This window comes from Labrus bergylta, chromosome 10, assembly GCF_963930695.1.
Source record: "Labrus bergylta chromosome 10, fLabBer1.1, whole genome shotgun sequence".
NCBI lineage: Eukaryota > Metazoa > Chordata > Actinopteri > Labriformes > Labridae > Labrus > Labrus bergylta.
In genome coordinates, this window is record NC_089204.1 from 5,809,820 (window position 1) to 5,817,166 (window position 7,347).

Genomic DNA, 7,347 nt, shown 5'->3' on the forward strand with positions numbered 1-7,347 from the left:
CTGTTGCTTTGCCATTAGTCAGGCTAACCGAGGGGTGTCCAAAACGGCCGTGTGGGGGTGTCTTAAAACCTCCTACCTTCTCTGGTCCAAACAAATCCAGAGCATTCAGGCCCAGAATCTAAAGTTAGAAGGAGGACATACTGGCTGCTTCATTGTTGTCAGAGAAGCCAGCACTTCAACATAACATGTTTCCTTAATGTCTGATTATATAGTAAGGTCACTTTATCATTTCATTCAGCAGATATCTATATATATATATATATATAACAGATTGCTCATTTAAATTAGTTCAATAAATTAAATGATTTTGACTAGTTGACCTTAAAGTAGTTATTTCCATGTAATCTTCATGTACTGAAGGGCGAGCAGACCTAATTGCAGTTCCTGTTTATAAGGGCACGTCTAACATCAGTGATATAATCCATATCCCAACAAACATCTGAACGTCTATGTCACAGTGCAGCTCCTCTTCTAACCCGCTCACTCTCACCCTGCCTCTGCATAATCGAGCTCAACTCTGCTCACCTGTGCACACAGCTGCACCTCATCAAACCCGTATCAAAGCTTCTACTTTTTACCCACTCACTGCAGTTAAGCCTCTCACCTGTCTTTGCCTTCTCAGATAGTTTCGCTTTAACAGACTTCTTACCAGTTGCCCATCTTGCTGTCTCCTCGTTTTTCGTCCTCAGCCTCCTGTTACATGGTACTGTTGTGTGTGAGTGTGTGAGTGCGTGTCAAGCCTCACACATTCATTTCTGTTTGCTCCTGACCAGTCAGGATTCTGGACTTTTCGGGCTTCTGGCCTCAGTGCTGAACTGAACAAGTGTGATGCTTATGGGTTCAAAACACTACGCGTTACAGTCTCTGCCTGAACAGTCAGAGCTCCACCAATGAACACACCGATCCAATGAATGAAATGTGGACTAAAGTTTTTTTCTCTGTCCCAATCCGTCCATAGTTTTAAAAAAACAATTGAAAATATAAAGAAATGCAATATGCAGGGGTCTTTTTCTGACTTCCTACGCTCGCCATATGAAAGCACTCTTCTTTGCACTCAAACTTCGGTTCGCTTCTTTTTCTTTTAGATTTCTTTAGAATTTCTAAAATATTTGAAATCCCAATCCTCTTACAGAATCACTAATGCGAGAAGAAAAGTGAGTCAAATAGCCTCATCAGATCCAAAGGATCTACAGGGTGCGGTCAGAGTGGGGTCTTTGAGTTTGCTGCCTGTGTCTAACCAACAGTTCTTATAATATAAAAGGGACTTCACTCCAGAGCTCACCTCCCCACTGAGACCCTCTCCTTGCTCTCTCTCTCTCTTGCGCTTTTAAGCACACTGAGGCGAAGTCTCACAGAAACAGTACGGGCTCTGTGGACCTTGTCCAGGCGAGGGTCACTCCTCCCCTGTTTCATCTGCAGGTTGAGAAGCCTCCGTCCAGGCTCTGAGTGACTGTTGCTGCTTCTCAAACTCCCAGACAGTCTCCAGAGTCCATTGCCCTGCATTATAATTGGAAGGAGATAGCAACAGTGCTCCATATATTTATATATACTGAAATCTGGAGGCCTGTTATTATAGCACCAGAGGAGGAGGAGAAGGAGGATGAAGAAGAGGAGTAGATAAGAAGGAGTTTCCTTTCAAGAAATGGTTCAATATCTTAGAAAGTTTTTTTCTTTACTTGAAAAGTCAAATGAGAAGATCGTTACAGCTTTGGTGGTGAGTTTGAAGCTACCAGAGCCTGACCTATAATGGATTTTTGAGACAATACTTACCAATACTGATATTGATTTCTGAGGGGAAAGGTTCACTGATTTCCAATAGGCTGAAAGGGTTAACAAATTCTATAACTGGAGTGGAAGAAAAAAAAAGCTTTTTAATAAACTGTGATTTTATCCCCCCCCCCCCCCCCCCCCCAAGGCTCAGGTAAGTAAATAGTAAATCTATCCCCATGGCTTACTTGCGCGGGGTTCGTTCCATGGATTTGTAACTACGCACACAGATTCACAACGCAGTGGAGGAGACGCCATCCGTCCACTGTGCTGGTTTAAATTAAGGCAGTAGAGCATTATGCCAGCATGGCAGCACCACTGATTAGTGGCGGGAGGCTGTAATACACCTTAGATCCAACATTTGACTGGCTTTGCGGGGCTGAACTGATAAACAAATCAACAATTTCTTTCACCAGGTTCACTAGTAATTCTGGTGCCCACTAGAGAGGGAAACAACACTTAGACTGCTAGTCGGCTAATTGCACAAATTCCTACTTTTTACCTAAGAAATTAACCAAGCATCCAGAAACAATCTCTTTGTCAGCTACACTTTCAACCCCTCCTAACTGTTGTGTCCATGTCCGAGCATAAAGCAACAAAATGCAACTTTTAAAGTGGACCAAAAACTTTAACCAGGGAGAGTGGCGTCTATCTCTTTGCCACAGAGCGCCACAGAGCACCCCAGTAGCCTGTTTTCAGCACTATGTAACTTTAGCACTTTGGACAGCGGTTATCTCGTGAGAAGTCGGGGGTTCGATCCCCAGCTCCTGCAGCCACATGTCCGATGTGTCCTTGGGAAAGACACTTAACCCCAAGTTGCTCCCACTGCTTCGTTGGCGGCGTATGAATTTGCTCGCATGGAATTAATGACTTATGGTCACTCATAGAAAACTCAAATCCATTTACCATTTAGAAGTGCGTACAGCTTTACACCACTAATCCAAACACCAGAATTCAACTACAAAGCACACAGTTAGCCCGTCTATGATGTTTGATACAATGGCAGAGGCTGAGAGGTGGAAGAGGACGGCGACGGATGGAGCTGCAAAGATAAACGGAGAGAGCAAGAAGCCGGACTATAGAGTAAATATCATACAGGCTTTTACACGACGGCGAAACAGTAGACTGCACGTCCAACCCCGGGGTGGCAACATGAATACACTGCATTTTTATAACAGTGCAGTTGCATTCAGCGACCTGTTCGAGCGCCAAATATCCAATATGTAGTCTTTTGAATCATTTTAATTAATTTATATAAAAAAGAAAATGTTATTTATGTGTAATCTAATTTAACGTTCTACAAAAGGACGACAAGTTGACCAACATGTCAAACTACTCCATCAACAAATAAAGATACAACAGACCTTTTCACTCTTAAGTGAAAATACAGTACGTCGCTTTACCTCTGGGCTTTGCTCATATTTCACATTCAATCACATGTAATCCTTGAAAAGAAAAGGCCTGAGGGAGAAGCTCTGATCTGAAGACACATCTGGCCACTGTGACAGCTTGAGACTGGACAACAGCAGAAGGAATTACGCTATCAGTTTACATTACCCACGACACATGACAGTGTGCCACTGAGTCAAGGCCAGATCCCAAGAGACGAGAACCAGAGAGTGACATAACAGCTGCCAGGACGCACCTGCACTGCAAAACCTGGCACGTACACAGAGAGTCCAAAAAGGGGCTGGAGCCACTGTTGACTCCAAAAATACCCTCCTGGCTTGTGTGACATACATTTAGATTTTTATTGTATATATATAAACAATTATACTCCGTTTGCATTTTTTTTTTTTTATTATTTAGCCAGGAGAAACAAATTGAGATTAAGAATCTCATTTACAAGAGTGTCCATGCCCAAGAATCAACAGAAATCAGACACTTTCTTATCAGTAGACTGCTCTGGTGCTCCTTGCATTTTGAGTTTCTCATTAGACCAGCTTTCAGACATTTCAGCCATTTCCTAACTGAACTCTCCTGCGCTTGGTGAGGCTCAGCTGGGTGGGTTTGTCACACATATCAGCGGCTCTGTGCCTTTTTTTTATCCCTTTCTGGTTCTAAGGTGGAAAAAGCACAACAAATCTGAGTTTATTTATAGGGTCTTATTTCTGCAAAAGCATTATGTAATTAAAAAGAAAGGAAGTCCTGGGTCAGTGTCTCTTTACCTACATGATTGCAGAGCTACAATGGGGGGGGGGGTGATGTTGTTGATCCTGATAGCTTCTGATCTAAACGTAAACAAGCTGAAGGAAATGCTGTCTAATCAGTGTGAATACAGAGCTGAGAACAAAAAACCCAGAGTTTGACTTCACTCCTATTTTTCCTTTTTTAGAAAGTCATTCCTCCAAAATATATTTACATTGATTGATACGATATTCATTATCAGAATGTTGCTTATTATATTTTTAAATAAATAAAAAATTACAGGCTCCTGAATTCCCTGCTCAGATCAGTGAAAGAAACCATTACTCTAATGGGAGCAAACTGGTCTAAACAATGAGAAACAAATCAATTTCATGCAAACATGCAACATTTTTTTAGTTCTTCAATAAAAGTTTCTTAATATTGCAGGTTATGAATACTATGAAATTATTATTGGAGCTGTGGTAAAACAAACAGCTGTAAGGAGAATTTTATAGGTCCAGTAAATGTCCCAAAGACATCTGGACACGCACCTGTTGCAAACAAAACAGAGTTCAGTACATATATATTAAGAAGTGATGAAAATAGTAGTACGGGTACCAAACGGGGTCAGAAGGTCTGCACCTGCCCCGAGAGATGTGAGTAACCTGACGAAGATGAATCACCAGCCCTCCATTCTAGTGACACACAGCAGAGCTCCCATTGAGTTTTCCAGACCGCAGAAAGAAGTCAATAAGCAGGTAAAGGAAGCAAACAGGAAATCAATAAAGACTGAGACAACTAAAAAAAAACAGCACGCTGCCACATGTTCATGAAGGCATCGGCACTCTGATACCGTAATCAGAGAGGGGAGAAAAAAACACAGCCCTAGCTCTGGAGTTTTGAAGATAACAGAGGGCCTTTCCCATTATCTCTGCATTCATGTTAATGTCCCTGCTTCTCTGTGCCTGTGACGTCTGACGACTGGTCTGTCCGCTCTGTGAGTGCTCAATCTGAACAGCAGCTGGCAGTTTGGAGAAAAACAAAATGTGCACCAATTACCACGCAATCTGTGCTTATTCTGCTGATTACAGGCAGTATCAAGTGGTAAGTATAGTTGGAGGAAATGAGAGGAGGACTCATCATAAGGCTTCACGGAGCATTAGCGTGATTTTAATTAGATTTTATCTCAGAAGAATCACTGCTTTTGCTGGGAGCATTTGTCTGTTGACTCCACATCTTATCTGTTGCAGAGCTGCTGGAGAAGGATTAGTTAAAGAAGACCTCAACGCTGATAAGAGCTACAGCGGTTCTGATTCTGATACTAGTGCTGGAAATGACTCTGAGACAGTCTAAAACAAAGATACCAGTTTGCAAGCCTATGTTTTGAATCAAACAGACCAGAAAAGTTGAATGGTTTCAACGGAAAACATTTTTTCTTCACATGCCATGGAAGCATTATGGTTGCAACTGGCAACAGCTGTTTCAGAAAGGTGAAGTAGAACTGATTTCATCTCATTGCAAAAGCCTATCGTGTATTGCAAGAGGAGAATATAAGAGTGCCCAATGAAGCTTAGTACTTGTGTTTCGGTCGAGATTCATCTTGTGTTTATTATTAGTTTCAAACCAAACCAACCCAGTGATTCAAACTGGGAATACAAAATACTGAATAAAACAGATTCATGCTATGAAATCAGATTTTCTCACCCACTTTCCAACTGACTCAAGAGACACAGATGATTACATAATCTTTTTCATACAAAAGTTGTATTTATTCATGATCTCTCTCAGTTAGGACTGACTGTAAACACAGAAAAAAGGTAGTTCTATGACATTCATTTCCTTTCTTTAATGTTTAGAAAGGTTTTAATTTGAGCCAAGACACATCATGATCACAATAATATCACATCCAAACTATATAGTTCACAGCTGGTGTTTAGTTTTATACTAAAGCAGTGGTATCTGCACATTTGGAAACTCAGATTTTGGGTAAAAAACATATGATCAGAAAGTCTCAACAGAAGGTAACTCTGCTTGTAAACGTCCACAGGTTGTATTGATAAACGCTGATAAATCCTCCCCAGTAAAACCCACCTCCTGCCACACCACCCTGAGGGTCTCTATCAAATCAATTTCTGACCTTCACCTCTGTGCACTCTGATAACTGTGATGCTTAAACCCACCCCTGTGTCCAATTAGAGGTTTCCCTTCATGAGCAGGAGCACTATTGGAACACTTGATTGTTGCTCTTTTGATAGTCTGGGTACAATCTTCAAGAAAAGGAAAAATAACTCTGCATGAGGAAAAGCAATCAATGATTTAGTGAAGCAAAAAACTTGTTAACCTCCTCACCCTCCTTCACATGCAGAAAGCATCTTTTACGCACTGGTGCACCAGCAGCGTGCACAGGCAAATTTAATTGAAAGCAGCAGATTTTAGGAGGGAGACGCACGCATGCACGCGCGAGCTAGGATGGACGCATACATTTTGGCTGTTAAATAACACCGAGTGAAATCATAGTCTACGCATGACCATTTTTATATATTTTTGGATAATGTCGGTGAAATAAAATGAATACTGGCACACTTCTAAGTTTAAATCGTCCTCAGAGTTTTGTAACCACCCTGCATCAGACCGCACGCGCTGTTCAAAGGAGGGACAGAAAACATCTCTAAAATGACAACGAGATCATCTTTTAACACATTAATCAGCGAGGATATTGAAGTAAATACCAGAACTTTACCTGTAACTGCAGATCGTCGCGTGCATGTCACATATGTCAGCGCATCCTGGAAATAAGAGTCCGTAACGTCAAGCGCTGTCCCTCAGATCGGTGCGTTGATGTCAGTGTGACTTCCACCCAGTTAAACCAGCACCTGCTGATCCGCGCGCACATATGCCCGCGCAAACAACTGGTTGTGCTCTGTCAGCGGATTTCCATTAACCACTGTGGGCTGGACGCGCCGCTGCGCAATGACGCACGCCATGGACTCGCAGCTGATTTGGAGTATCCAAAGCTTCTCGAGATGAAAGCCCAAAATATCTGTCATGATGTTGTGCTCTGCGTTAACCTCCCATTACTGCAAGAGGAAAATATGATCTTTTATGGTACAACTGAACCATGGAGGAGTATTTTTTGTCACCCCTTTACATGAGATACTTGCCTCTAGAGGCGTTTAGAGAACATTTGTTTCAAACCTCAAACTGGGGTTTAATCTGATAATGGAGACTATGTTGACACACAACATGTGCACCATGCTATTATGCCGTCTCTATTTTGGTACTTTGAAGAAATCAAGTGACAATAATCCTGTCAGTGCACGTTTAACGCTTCGCAGCAGCACTTAGAGCTATGAGACTTTCTAATCAGCTGTATGAGGAGGGGGGGGGGAGATAGCTCTAAAATTCAGGAGAGGATTCTTGGAATGAAGGGCCGTGTGCCAGACAATTTTCCTC

The 7,347-nt window shown here is 42.0% G+C and overlaps 1 protein-coding gene across 1 annotated transcript in view; it reads right to left on the minus strand.

Annotated features, from left to right (window-relative positions):
* Nucleotides 1-6,930, minus strand: part of LOC109989526 (gamma-aminobutyric acid receptor subunit pi) — a 66,811-nt gene extending 59,881 nt beyond the window's left edge. Inside the window, exon 1 of the mRNA XM_020641305.2 lies at nucleotides 6,635-6,930. The gene's annotated coding sequence lies outside the window, so the exon portion shown is untranslated. The remainder of the gene's footprint in view (nucleotides 1-6,634) is intronic.
* Nucleotides 6,931-7,347: the final 417 nt, after the last annotated feature.